Raw genomic sequence first — 14812 nt, forward strand, 5'->3', positions numbered from 1 at the left:
ATGGCGGAAGTGTCGGAGGATGATGCGTTGGATCTGGAGGTTGCTGGGGTGGTACGTGAGGACGAGGGGGATTCTGTTTTGGTTGTTATTGCGGGGACGGGGTGTGAGGGATGAGTTGCGGGAAATGCGAGAGACACGGTCGAGGGCGTTTTCGACCACTGTGGAGGGGAAGTTGCGGTCCTTGAAAAACGAGGACATCTGAGATGTCCGTGAATGGAATGCCTCATCTCGGGAGCAGATGCAGCGGAGGCGAAGGAATTGGGAATAGGGGATGGCCTTTTTGCAGGAAGGTGGGTGAGAGGAGGTGTATTCTAGGTAGCTGTGGGAGTCGGTAGGCTTGAAATGGATATCGGTTTCCAGGTGGATGCCAGAGATGGCAACAGAGAGGTCCAGGAAGGAGAGAGAGGTATCAGAGATGATCCAGGTGATTAGAAATGTTGTTGTGTTTTACAGGTGTGGATGGAATATAAAGTAGTGATGTTTTGCTGCAGTTGTGCAGGGCACTGGTAAGACCACAGACAATAGTACATTACAGTACCAGACTTCTTATTTAGAAGCAGTTCATAGAAGATTCACACAATTGATTCCAAGGATCAGGGGCTACCTCCCGAGAAAATGTTGTACAAATTGTGCCAGTATACAGTGGAGTTTCAAGAATGAGGTGACCTTACTGAAACACGTAAGATCCTGAGCAGATGTGGAAGATGAGAGGACATTTCCCCTTGTGGGGGTGTCTAGAAACATTCACAATTTTAAAATAAGTGGTATCCTTTTAAGACGAGGTTTCCTTTGCTCTCAGAGTGTCATGAGTCTTTGGAATTATTTTCCCAGAGTGGTGGAGACAGAGTCATTGAATATGTTTAAGGGAGTCAAACTGTGTCAGGGGTAACTAGGAAAGAGGATTGAGGCTACAATCAAATCAGCAATGATGGTGGTGCAGGCTCGAGGGAGTAAAAAGCTTACTCATAGTGTCATACAGCATGGAAAGAGTCCCTTTGGTCCAACCAATCCATGCTGACCATAATCCCAAACTAAACTAGTCCCACCTGCCTGCACTTGGCCCATATCCCTCCAAACAACTCTTAATCATGTAATTATCCAATTGTCTTTTAAATACTGTAACTACACCCACATCAACCACTTCCTCTGGAAGTTCATTCCAGACGCAAATCACTCTTTACTTTAAAAAAAAATTGCCCCCATGTCCTTTTCAAATCTTTCTCCTCTCACCTTAAAAACTTGTCCCCTAGTCTTGAAGTCGCCCGCTCTAGGGATCCTTATCTGTATCCCTCATGATTTTATAAACTTCTGTAAGCTCACCCCTCAACTTGCTACGCTCTCAGTTAAAAAGGTCTCAGCCTATCCAGTCTCTCCTTAAAACCCAAACCCTCCATTCCAGGCATTCCTGGTCAATTTCTTTTGAACCTCTCCAGCTTAACGATATCCTTCCTATAACAGGGCGACCAGAACTAAACATAGTACTCCAGAAGAGTCCCTCACCAATGTCCTGTACAACCTCAACATAATGTCTCAACTCCTATACTCAAAGATCTGAGCAATGAAATGCTAAATGCTTTCTTAACCACCCTGTCTACGTGTGCTGCAAACTTCAAAGAATTATGTTCCTAAACCCAGAGTGCAACTGGACCTTGATCAGATGGGCAAAGGACTGGCAGACAGAGTTTAATTTACATAAATGTGAGATGCTGCATTTTGGAAAAGTGAATCAGGGCAGGACTTAATGGTAAGGTCTTGGGGAGTGTTGCTGAATAAAGAGACCTCGGAGTGCAGCTTCACAATTCCTTGAAAGTGGAGTCGCAGGTAAACAGGATAGTAAACAAGGCATTTGGTATGCTTGCCTTTATTGGTCAGTGCATTGAGTATGGGAGTTGGGAGGTAATGTTGCAGCTGGACAGGACATTGCTTAGGCCACTTTTGGAATACTGCATTCAATTCTGGTCTCCCTGCTATAAGAAGGATGTTGTGAAACTTGAAAGGGTTCAGAAAAAATTTACAAGGATGTTGCCAGGGTTGGAGGTTTTGAGCTATAGGGAGAGTAGACTGGGGCTATTTTCTCTGGAGCGTCAGAGGCTGAGGGGTGACCTTATAGAAGTTTATAAAATCATACCAGGCGTGAACAGCTAATGTCTTTTCCCTGGGATAAGGCAATCCAAGATTAGGTTTAAGGTGAGAGAGAAAAGATTTAAAGGAGACCTAACAGGCAACCTTTCATGCAGAGGATGTTGCTGCCAGAGGAAGTGGTGGAGGCTGGTATAATTACATTTAAAAGGGATCTGGATGGTTATATGAATAGGAAGGATTTAGAGGGTTATGGGCCAAATGCTGGCAAATGGAACTAGATTAATTCAGGATATCATGGCAACTCCTCTGCCCAAGACTGCAAGAAATTACAGAGAGCTGTGAATGCAGCCCAGTCCATCACACAAGCCAGCCTTCCTACCAATGACTCCATCTATACTTCCCGCTGCCTCTGGAAAGCAGCCAACATAATCAAAGATTCCTCCCACCCTGGTTATATTCTCTTCCACCCCCCTTCTATTGTGCAGAAGGTACAAAAGTATGAAAACATGTACCAACAGATTAAAGAATAGCTTCTTCCCTGCTATCATCAGATTTAAGAATGGACCTGTCCTATATCAGAATCGATGTGGAGGTGCCGATATTGGACTGGGGTGGACAAAGTCAGAAGTCACACGACACCAGGTTATAGTCCAACAGGTTTATCTGAAATCACAAGCTTTTGGAGCGTAGCCCCTTCGTCAGGTAAAGTGAGAGAAAAATCACACAGAATTTATGAGCAGAGAGAGATCAAAAGACTGTACAAATGGTGTGAGTGGAGTGCTGAATAAGTCCCTGCAGGTGATCCGAAGTGTTAGCCTGTGAGTAAAGTGTCAACAGCTGAATAACAAGCCAAGGGATGACCTATAATCCAATTAAATGAGGCAGAGAGATAACTACAAAAAAACCTGGTGTCATGTGACTTCTTTGTTAGAGTTGATCTTTCTATGTACGTTCTCTTTAGCTGTTCCATTATCCTGATATACTTGCGTAAAGTATGACTTGTCTGGATAGCACACAAAACAACACTTTTCGCTGTATGGCAGCACCTGTGAAGAAAATATCAGAGTTAACGTTTCGGGTCCGGTGACCCTTCCTCACTTGAGTTCTGAGGAAGGGTCGCCGAACCGGAAACGTTAACTCTGATTTTTTCTTCACAGATGCTGCCAGACCTACTGAGCTTTTCCAGCAACTTCTGTTTTTGTCCCTAATTTACAGCATCCGCAGTTCTTTCGGTTTTTACTTTTCACTATATTCTCAGTACATGTGCCAATAATGAATCAGACCAAATCAGTCTCTCCTTCCTCAGGTGTGGTGCCCAGACCTGGTGACCTGAAAATTTCGAATCTCTCGGGGCTTTACCAGGGACAAATATTTCGACATAATTTCCCACACATTTAAAAAATAAACTTTTTCCTTGCACGGTGAAAACCCGATGATATTGAGGTGGTGGAGAATGGAATCACTCTATCAGATGTGATGTTTGGTTCGCGCTGACCATCTGGAAATGCTTCCTATTGCATATGCTGCAAAAGGAGTGGACAGAAAGCCCCAGATAACAAGGTGGAAAGGGTCCAGACCCGAAACGTCAGCTTTCCTGCTCGGCCTACTGTGTTCATCCAGCTCTACACCTTGTTATCTCAGATTCTCCAGCATCGGCAGTTCCTACTATCTCTGGACAGAAAGCCAGTCCCGGTCTGAACGTTTCGGCTCTAGCACCCGAACGGCGCATGTTCCAGTCACAGCCTCGGCCCCGCCTCCTCATTCACGGGTTGTTCAGGGACCTAGGGGGTGGAGGCCGGACCCACCACCTCGTTCACTCCGATTGAGTGGACACTTGGTCCTCCAGTACCGCCCTTTCTGCCTATTGGTTGGGATATACCGGCGATCAGTCGGATACATATTGTGAATGCTAGCAGGCAATGTAGAGATAACAAGGTGTAGAGCTGGATGTTCGCAGCAGGCCAAGCAGCAAAGCTGACGTTTCGGGCCTAGAACCTATCGCAGGTTGGCTGTAAAAGGCTGTAGGAGCCCCAAGCCGTAAAAATAGAAGCGGAGACAGGCGCAGATGGCTGTTCAGAGGCTTACTAAAAGATTAAGCAAGAGAAATAGGTAAGTCCATAAGAGGAAACGCGAAATTTCAAAGCAGTTGGCAGGAGTTTATCCACAGGAATGAATTTAAGAAAAAGAAGCGACTAACTGAATTGAATATTGGTCCCCAGAACTCGTTACACTGACAGTGAAATTTGTTTCTGTTTCTGCAGACACCAGAAGATATTGTCCATCCACTGTTCCTTGAGAGGTAGATGATGTGTCACCTTCTTGAATCGCTCCAGCCCATGTGGTGAAGGTACTCTCATTCGGCTTCTGAGTAAGGAGTTAGGATTACAGGGAGTCAACACAGTATGGAGCTGGAAGCACCTGCCATGTTCCTCCAGCTCCACGCTGTATTGACTCTGACTCCAGCATCTGCAGTTCTTCGTATTTTAGAATCGTAAGGATCTTCGGCACAGAAGAAGCCCAAGTCCATCATTTCGGCACTGGTCAAAAACAACCAATGAACCATTTTAATCCTGTTTTCCAGCACTGGCCTCGTAGCCTTGTGTCCCTTGGCATCCCTAGTGCACTTGTAGGAGATTACAGCGATAGGGAGAGACAGGGCGATTGACAAACACTCTGGGTTCAATCAGTGAACAAGGGTGATAAGTGAGCAAGACTTGGTGTGAGGAAGCACATGGGTGGCAGGATTTTAGATGATCTCAAAATGACAGGGAGGTAGATTGTGCAAGACCAACCAGGGGTATGTTAGGGTTGTTATGTTGAGAGGTGACAAAGGAGTGGATGAGAGTTTCAGCAGAAGATGAGATGAGACCAGTTGGGCAATAGTACTGAGGTTGGAAGAGATGGTCTTGGTGATGATGAGTATATGTGCTTCAAGCTTATACAGCCATACAGTATGGAAACAGACCCTTCAGTCCAACCAGTCCATGCTAACCATAAATCCCAAATTAAACTAGTTCCACCTGCCTGTGCTTGGCCTGTAACCTTCCAAACATTTCCTATTTATGTACTTATCCAAATGGTTTTTAAGTGTTGTAACTGTACCTGCATCTGCCACTTCCTCTGGAAGTTCATTCCACACACAAACCACTGTGTTTAAAAAAAGTCTTTTTTTTTAATCTTTCTCCTCCCACCTTAAAAATATGCCTCCTATTGAAATCCCCCACCCTAGATAAAAGACACCTGCCATTCATCTTTCCTATACCCCACATGATTTTATAAACCTCTGAGGTCAGCCTCAACCTCCCATGCACCAGTGAAAAAAGTCCCAGTCTATCCAGCCTCTCCTTATAACTCAAACCCTCCATTCTCAGCAACATCTTTGTACATCTCTTCTGAACCTGCACCAGCTTAAAAATATCCTTCCTATAACAGGGAGACCAGAACTAGACACAGTACTCCAAAAGAGGCCTCAACAACATCTTGTACAACCTCAATAATAACATCCCAACTCCTAAACTCAAAGGTCTGAGCAATGAATGCAAGAGTGCTAAATGCCTTCTTAACTACCCTGACTACCTGTGTCACAAACTTCAAAGAATTACGTACCTGAACTTGAGTTGAAATGCTGTGCACTCTAGTTCAATCTCAGACAATGGAGGATGGAGCTGGTTATTGGGGATCGGAGTCTGTAGTGGGGTGTGAAGACAATTACTTCAGTTTACCCAATATTTAAATGAAGTAAATTTCTAGTACTGTCAGTTTCCAATACTGGATGAGAGACAAGTCAGAACAGTCTGTAACTTGGTGTCAGGGCTTAAAGGAATGGTCTTCATAGACATGACTATCCTAGTCCTTTATAATGTAGTGGAGTTTGAGGGTTTGGGAGATTCTGAAAAAGCTTCTGGCAGAGTTGTACACAATAAAATCCCTCACTGTGATGTCATGTCTTTCTCTCTCTCTCTTTCTGCTGCCATACAGAATAGAGTCTTGTGTAGGTCCAAATTGGGTGGCAAGTTCACTTCACTGAAGGACTTTAGTGAACCAGTTGGATTTTATATCAATCTGACAGCTTCCATGATCAATGTTTCTTCTGTGCCAGCTCCACAAATTGCCAGACTCATTCAGCTCCATTTCACAACCTGCCTTTGTGTTTTTGTGAATTCGTTCACTCATTTTGTCTGTTTTAAATCAATTTTACAGAGTATTAGAGGAGAATTTGCAGCTGGGAATCAACTGTCAGGACCTGAATAAAATTGAATTTTAAGCATGGTGGGATACATCACAGTTCACCGGCAGAGTCATACGGGGGAGAAACCATGGAAGTGTGGGCACTGTGAGGATGAATTCAGTTACCCATCTGAGCTGGAAACTCATTGACGCACTCATACTGGGGACAGGCCATTCATCTGCTCCATGTGTGGGAAGGGATTCACTCCGCTATCCCATCTATTGATCCACCAGCATATTCACACGGGTGAGAGAGCATTCACCTGCTGTCAGTGTGGGAAAGGATTTACTTGTTCATCCCAACTGCTGAAACACCAGCGAGTTCATATTGGAGAGAGACCTTTTAACTGCTCAGACTGCAGGAAGTGCTATAAAAGTTCCAGCGATCTGATGGACCATCAACTTGTTCACACCAACGAGAGACTGTTCAGGTGCTCTGAATGCAGGACTGGGTTCAAGAGATCATCTCAACACACCGTACACCAGCAAACTCACTGGGGAGAGGCCGTTCATGTGCTCTGACTGTGGCAACGGATTCACTCAGCTATCTGACCTCTCAATACACAGGCAAATTCACACTGGGGAGAGACCTTTTCAATGCTTGGACTGTGGGAAGCGTTATAAAAGCTATGGGGAATTGATGCTCCATCATCAAGCTCACACTGGGGAGAAACCCTTTCAATGCCCAACCTGCGGGAAGTGTTTTAAAAGTTCCAGTGATCTGATGTCCCATCAACATGTTCACACTGATGAAAGACCTTTTAAATGCCCAGACTGCAAGAACAGCTATAAAAGCTCTGGAGATGTGTTGCGACATCAATGTGCTCACTGACGAGAGACTGTTCAGGTGCTCTCCCTGTGGGACTGGGTTCAGATGATCTTCGCAACTCATTGAACACCAGCGAATTCACACTGGGGAGAGGCCATTCACCCACTCTGAGTGCAGAAAGGGATTCACTCGATCGTTGCTTTTGCTCACACACCAGCGAGTTTACACTGGAGAAAGACCTTTCAAATGCACAGATTGTACAAAGTGCTCAAAGTTCTAACTAATGCGTCATCAACACACTCACACTCTTGAGACCTTTTAAATGCTCAGACTGTGAGAAATGCTTCAAAACTTCTGGGGATCTGATTTACCATCAACGTGTTCACACTGATGACAGACCTTTCAGGTGCTCTCACTGCAGTACTGGGTTCAGGCAATTATCTCATCTCACTACACACTGGAGAACTCATACTGGGGAGAGGCCGTTTACCTGCTCCCAATGTGGGAAGGGATTTAGTCAGAAATCTAACCTGCTGAGACACCAGCAAGTTCACAAGAAATTACACTGATTGCATTCTGCTGTTCATTACACCCAGGACTGAAGCAAACAAAGTAGTCTATTTCTGATGTTAATAACTGCCAGTCTAATTCTCAGGACTAATGTTCTAGTGAGCAGTCTAATGAATCAGCTTTCAATCAGTTGTTCTTTTGAAAAGCTCTCCTTCTAAACCATCTCTTCCCTCCTTCAATGAAAAATGTACGGAGTGCAGAGAGCTGATTCCTTACTAGGGTTTAGACAACCCAATTAGCTGCCTCTGCAGCTTCCCTCTTTTCTGAGAACTCACCGGGCTAAACTGTTGCTGAAGATAACATGTTGGCAAAGCGCTGAACCTGCATTTTCTCCAGTGTTCTCCTCGCTCCCATCATGCCCGTCAAAGCTCATCTCGTCCAAAAGACCCACCTTCCGGTCCATTCCCACTAAACATCCAACTTCATGTTAACTGATATTGTTAACTTGTGTTTTTTTTTTTTTTTTTTTTTTTTGAAGTAAGTTTTATTTCTGGCTGGTGAACTGCAGGACGATTGTCGGGAACAGCAAGGTTTTGTTGGCTGAAAGATTAATCGTATTAGTAAAGATTTGGTCAATGGGCTGAAGAGTGGCAAATGGAGTTTAATTTGGAAAAATGTGAGATATTATATTTTGGTTTTTATAAAAGGGGCAGGACTTATCCAGTTAAAAGTAGTGCCTTGGGGTTCAGGTACATAAATATTTGAAGTTTGCATCCACAGACAGGGTGGTTAAGAAGGTGTTTAGCATGTTTGCCTTCATTGCTCAGACCTTTGAGTATAGAATTTAGGACATCATATTGAGGTTGTTCAGGATGCTGGGGAGGCCTCTTCTGGAGTACTGTGTCCAGTTCTGGTTGTCCTGTTATAGGAAGGATATTATTAAGCTAGAGGGGATTCGGAAGAGATTTACCAGGATGTTGCTGGGAATGGAGGGTTCAAGTTATAAGGAGAGGCTGGATAGGCTGGGACTCTTTTTTTTTCACTGCAGTGTAGGAAGTTGAGGGGTGACCTTATACAGATTTATAAAATCATAACAGGTACAGAGGGTGAAGGATGCCACCCTTAAGCCTGCCGATAAGGGTGGTGCTGTTGTTGTCTGGCGTACTGACCTCTACCTCGCAGAGGCTGAGCACCAGCTCTCAGATACCTCATCCTACCTTCCCCTGGACCATGACCCCACCATGGCACCTCAGGCCATTGTATCCACTACGGTTACAGATCTCATTTCATCCGGTGATCTCCCCCCATCCGCTTCCAAGCTAATAGTCCCCCAACCCCACACAGCTCGTTTCTAACTCCTGTCAAAAATCCACAAACAGGACTGTCCAGGTAGACCCATTGTTTCAGCCTGCTCATGCCCCACAGAACTCATCTCTTCCTACCTTGACTCAGTCTTCTCCCCTCTGGTCCAATCCCTACCCACATACATCCATGATTCATCTGACGCCTTACGCCGGTTTTAAAGCTTCCAGTTTACCGGCTCCAGCCACCTCTTCTTTACCATGGATGCACATTCCCTTTACACCTCCATTCCCCACCAGGAGGGTCTTAGGGCTCTCCGCTTCTTCCAGGAGCAAAGACCTGAACCATTCCCACCCACCACCACCCTCCTCCGCTTGGCTGAGCTTGTCCTCGCCCTCAACAACTTCTCTTTCAACTCCTCTCATTTTCTTCAGGTAAGAGGGGTTGCCATGGGTACCCGCATGGGCCCTAGTTATGCCTGTCTCTTCGTGGGGTACGTGGAACATTCCTTATTCCAGTCCTATTCCGGCCCCCACCCATAACTCTTTTTCCGTTACATTGATGAGATCATTGGTGCTGCTTCCCTCTCTCGTTCAGAATTGGAAAACTTCATCAATTTCACCTCCAATTTCCACCCTGCCCTCACTTTCAGCTGGTCTATCTCTGACTTCTCCCTTACCTTCCTCAACATTTCTGTTTCCATTTCTGGGGATAGACTGGACACTAATATCCATTATAAACCCACCGACTCCCACAGCTACCTGGACTATACATCCTCACACCCCACTTCCTGTAAAGACTCCATCCCATTCTCTCAGTTCCTCCGTCTCCGTCGCATATGTTCAGATGAGGCCAACTTCGACAAGGGAGCCTCCGAAATGTCCACATTCTTTCCCAACCGAGGATTCCCCAGCTCCATTGTCGATAGAGCCCTCAATCGGGTCCGACCCACCTCCCGCACTTCTGCCCTCACCCCTTCTCTTCCCTCCCGCAATAGCGATAGGGTTCCCCTTATCCTCACCTACCATCCCATCAGCATCCACATCCAGAAGATCATCAGGCGCCAGTTCCGCCACCTCCAGCAAGATGCAACCACTAGATACATATTCCCCTCCCCTCCCTTGTCCACCTTCTGCAGGGACCTTTCCCTCCGGGACACCCTGGTCCATACTTCCTTCACCCCCAACACCTCCCCACAGCCCTACAGCACCTTCCCCTGTAACAGGTAAATGCGCAGGTGTTGCGCCTTCGCCGCCTCCCTCCCCAGTATCCAAGGGCCCTAACATACCTTCCAGGTGAAGCAACACTTCACCTGCACTTCCAAGAATCTAGTCTACTGCATTTGCTCCTCACAATGTGGTCTCCTCTACACTGGGGAAACGAAGCGTAGACTTGGCGACCGCTTCGCAGAACATCTACGTTCTGCACGCAAAAAAGACCCTGAACTACCTGTTGCCTGCCACTTCAATGCACCACCTTGCTCCCTGGCCAACATCTCTGTCTCCGGCTTGCTACAGTGTTCCAGTGAAGCCCAGCGCAAGCTGGAGAAACAACACCTCATTTTCCGCTTGGGGACCCTACAGCCCTCCGGACTCAATACTGAGTTCAATAATTTTAGGGCCTAAATTCTCCCATGTCCCAGCCCCCTAACCCACACACCAGGCCTTGTTACCACATAGCCTGCCACTACACACCCCCTGTTGTTAGTCACTAACAGTCCCCATTAACAACTATTCACCCTCCCAGCCTGATCGTTAGCAACTCCCCTGTCTGTCCAACTGTCTCTCTCTCTCTCATTGGGCTCTATCCTATCATTTACTCCCTACCCCATCCACCTCCCTATTTTCTGCATATAAACTGACGTTTTCCCAGCCACCATCAGTTCTGAGGAAGGGTCACCAGACCCAAAACGTTAACTCTGTTTTCTCCTCCACAGATGCTGCCAGACCTGCTGAGCTTTTCCAGCAACTTTGCTTTTGTTCCTGATTTACAGCATCCGCAGTTCTTTTGGTTTTTATGAAGGAATGACAGAACTGCCTCAACCTCAAGAATGCACACCCTGTGCACTGGGGAAGCTCCCAGATGCTTCCTGGTTAACCACTTGTATAGGGAGTGCCATCAATTTCTGGCCTGTGAGCTCCGGGGGAATTTGAGCAGTAGCTGGATTTACTGTGGTGCATCTGTGAGGCTGAAAATTTACGTCAGTAGTACGTTTATAAGTATGCTAACTCTACAGACCTAAAGATGATACTGGATGAGAATAAACAGGTGATATGCAGGCACTCAAAAGGAACTAGGAAGGCAGTATGGGAGTCCCCTGAATACATCCCACCCTCTAACCAGTATTCATCTCTGAATGATGAGAGTGATGGTTCATCTGAAGAGTGCAGCTAGAACTAAGTCCATGGCACTATGGGTAGCTCAGCTGCAGAAGACGACACAAGGAAGACTGGAACAGCCATAATGACAGGTGATTGGATGGTTAGGGGTAAATACAGCAGAACATGGATCCAGAATGGCATGTTGCTTACCTGATGGCAGGGTAAAGGATGTCACTGAGCAGTTGTAGAGCATCCTGAATAAAGGGGGTGAACACATTGAAACCAATAACACTGGTAGCAAAAGCAATTTGGTCCTGCAGTCAGATTTTGGAGAGCTAGTTTAAAAAAAAAAATCAGCAAGCAGGGCCTCAGAAGCAGTAATCTCTAATACATGTGAAGCTACAAATAGGAGGATAAACAGTGCCTGCAAAGCTGATGCAGGGGAAGGGCTTCAGACTCTTGAGGCATTGGAACCTAATCTGGAAAAGATAAGACCTACACAAGCAGATGTTTGTAGCTGGACAGAGCCGGGACTGAGTTCTTTTGGGAATGCTTTGCTAGTACTCTTTGGGGGAGTTTAAACAAACCTGATGGGGTGTAGAAACCAGGCAATAACATCAGAGAGGAATACCAAGGTGCACAGTATTCTGGGAGAGATAGACAGAGAATAATTAGTTAATAGGTGGGGTCAAATTTGGGAGAAAGTAATAAATTGTAAATCAGGGTTACTAAATGCATGGAGTATGGTCAAGGAGATTGGCAAGAACAGCTTCTTCCCTGCTGTTGTTGGACTTCTGCAATGAACCTCTCAAATTTTAAATTTACTGTGCATCTTCTCTGCAGCTGTAACATTGTATCCTTCATTCTGTTCTATTACCATAAAGCACTTTGCATGGTATGATCTGCCTGTACTGCACATGAAACAATTTTTCACTATACCCAGGTACATGTGACATTAATACATCAAAACAAAATAATGAAATGTCTGATCAAATTAAAAGGGAGAAAATATTCCCACTCATGAAATTTCTGAAGGCAGGATGCAAATTTAAGGTAATTAGTAACACAGAAAATAGGAGCGTTTGGCCTTTCAAGCATGCTCTGCATTCAATATGATCTGCTGATCATCCAACTTAGTACCCTGTTCCTGCTTTTTCCCTTTACCCTTTGATCCCTTTAACCCTAAGAAATATATTCAGTGAATATAGTCCTAACTGATCCTGTCTCTCTTTGTATATCAGTTCCACCATCGCAGGAATCGGACTGGTAAGTCTGTGTGGCACAGCCCGTGTATTCAGAACATCCTTCCTCAGATAAGGAGACCAAAACTGCGTAAACTACTCTAGCTATAGTCTCATCAATACCCTGTAAAGTTCCAGCAAGACATCCCGGTTCCTGTACTCAAAACCTCTCACTAAAGGCTAACATACCATTTGCCGCCTTTACCACCTGCATGCTTACTTTAAGCAATTAGTATGCAAGGACACCCAGGTCTTTTCGCACCTCCCTCTTTCCCAATCCATCATCACTCATAATAATCTGCTTTCCTGGTTTTGCTACCTAAGTGGATAAACTCATATATATTCATTTTATATCTCATCCACTACACATCAGTGCACTCACATAATTGTCAACATCACTGAAGCACCCCTCCATCCTCCTCATAGTTAACCCACTCACCCAGCTTAGTGTCATAAATTAGTAAAAAGACACAAAGGTGATAGGAGGAAAAAGTGTTTCACATTGTGAATGGTTGAGATCTGCAATGCACTACCTGATTGTATGGTGAAGCCAGGTTTAATCGTGACATTAAAAAGAGAATTAGATGGCTAGTTGCCAAAGAACAACATTTGGGTAATGAGAAGGCAGGGGAATGGCATTAATGAATGATCATTAGCAAAACTGGCACAGACCCAATGGGCAAATGGTTTCCTTCTGGACCATAAGACATAGGAGCAGAAATAGGCCATTCAGCCCACTAAGTCTGCTCTGCCGTTCAATAGCTGATCTGACAAACTGTAATTCCATCTTCCTGCCTTTTCCCAATAACCCTCGACTTATTTACTCATTGAAAACCTGTGTCTTAAATATACTCAATGAACCAGCCTCAACAGATCTCTACGGTAAAGAATTTAACAGATTCACTACTCTCTGGAGAGAAGACTTCTCTCCTCACATCTGTCTTGAATGGGTGACCACTTACTAAGATTATGCTCACTGGTCCTGACATCTCCCACAATGAGCAACCACATATCCACATCTATCCTCTCAAGTCCCCTAAGAATCTTGTATGTTTCAATAAGGTCACCTCTCATTCTTCTAAACTCCAATAAATACAGGTTCAATCTACTCAACCTCTCCCTCCATACTATGGATTAAAAACAAATGAACATTCTCCAGACAACCTCCACCAGCACTATATCTTTTCTTATATAAGATGACTGAAACTGTATTCCAGGTGTGGATGAGGGGAAATATCCTCCAAATACAAACCAGTATTCCATTTTTCCACATTGTAAAGTTCTGTGATTCAGTGTTAATGGTTTCCCCTCTTTCAATTGTCAATCTCACCTTTAGATCAATTATCATCATGTGCTGAAAAAAAACCCTTGACCCCACCATGCATTCAAACATCAGACCCACATCCAAACTTACTTTCCTCTCCAAAGTTCTTGTACGCTTTTGCACACCCCATCCTGATCTATCCTTGGTCCCTCCTAATCCCAACTACATGCTGTCATTGCATGTACACCACCATCTCTCTTCATTCCTCGACTGTTGCTAAACTGTCAGTGATTGTTCAGTACTGGATGAGTAGAAATATCCTCCAATTGCAAATTTAGAAGACCACTGTTTTCAGTTGCCACTAAAAATTCTGTTGCCCCAAGTCCATCCCTCTCCTGAACTGAGACTGAACCACACTGTTCGCAACCTTGGTCTCATACCCACGCCATCACTAATGCCATACGTTTAGATTTATATAACGTCATCTGACTACACCTACCTCATCTGCTGACAAAACCCTCACCATGTCACTGCTACTTTCAGACTTCACAATTCCAATACATTGCTGAGCAGTCCCTCACATTCATTCCATCCTCACACAGAAACGTGAGATCACCCAAAACACTACTGCCATCGTACTTTCTCGCGTCAAGTTCTGTGCACTCATCATCCCTGTGCTTGCTGACTATAGCATTTGGTCAAGCTAATTTACAACAATCAAACTTGCTTTATCAAACATGGCCTTATCTCTCCCTATCTCCCGTGTACAAGTCCTCCTCACCCAATCTGTGAAAGGACTTTATAAAACGCATCTCTGTCAGTCCATAACAGAAATTTAAAAGAGACAAACATTTCTCTTGGTTTGATTTGGCTGTCTGTAAATCATTCTTCCTCACTTTCTGTCAAAAGGAAGATTGCGCATGCACCGTGCTCCATCTAGCCCCGTATAAAGATGGCCGTTAGACACACGTCTCACTGAATATTGTTTCAGAGATAGTAGGAACTGCAGATGCTGGAGAATCTGAGATAACAAGGTGTAGAGCTGGATGAACACAGCAGGCCAAGCAGCATCAGAGGAGCAGGAAAGCTGACGTTT

General features: G+C 44.9%; 1 long non-coding RNA gene across 2 annotated transcripts in view; it reads left to right on the forward strand.

The window, feature by feature from the left end:
- LOC125487675 overlaps nucleotides 1–8394 on the forward strand; it is a 14406-nt gene extending 6012 nt beyond the window's left edge. Inside the window, exons 1-3 of one of the 2 annotated variants that reach the window (XR_007266029.1) lie at nucleotides 4020–4191; nucleotides 4344–4429; nucleotides 6283–8394. This is a non-coding gene — a long non-coding RNA (uncharacterized LOC125487675). Of the gene's footprint in view, nucleotides 1–4019; nucleotides 4192–4343; nucleotides 4430–6282 lie in introns of those variants that run through there. The other variant, XR_007266030.1, reaches the window with a different exon arrangement.
- The last annotated feature ends 6418 nt before the right edge of the window (nucleotides 8395–14812 follow it).

The sequence above is a fragment of the Rhincodon typus genome, chromosome 43 (assembly GCF_021869965.1).
Source record: "Rhincodon typus isolate 14 chromosome 43, sRhiTyp1.1, whole genome shotgun sequence".
Taxonomy (NCBI): Eukaryota; Metazoa; Chordata; class Chondrichthyes; order Orectolobiformes; family Rhincodontidae; genus Rhincodon; species Rhincodon typus.